Genomic DNA, 300 nt, shown 5'->3' with positions numbered 1-300 from the left:
CGTATTATCAGCAACAGTATTGCAACAAAAATCTATCCACTGTCTTCTATCCAGATGAGAATCAATGTTCACTAATAAAGAACTATTCATAACATGTTATATTGCTTTTGTCCATCACCTTTTTTATATTAGTTGTACGAAAATCTTCGTGCATATAAACTTAGAGAGAGAGAGAGAGAGAGAGAGAGAGAGAGAGAGAGAGAGAGAGATAGGAGTGAATTAGAAAAGATAACGTCAATGAAAAGAAAACTTCTGAAATCAAGCTAAGAAATTGCTGCCCTCTTACATGAGTTCCAAGGT

The sequence above is a fragment of the Anabrus simplex genome, chromosome 1, assembly GCF_040414725.1.
Source record: "Anabrus simplex isolate iqAnaSimp1 chromosome 1, ASM4041472v1, whole genome shotgun sequence".
NCBI lineage: Eukaryota > Metazoa > Arthropoda > Insecta > Orthoptera > Tettigoniidae > Anabrus > Anabrus simplex.
The sequence above is the reverse complement of the archived record's forward strand: the minus strand, read 5'-3'. Positions refer to the sequence as shown.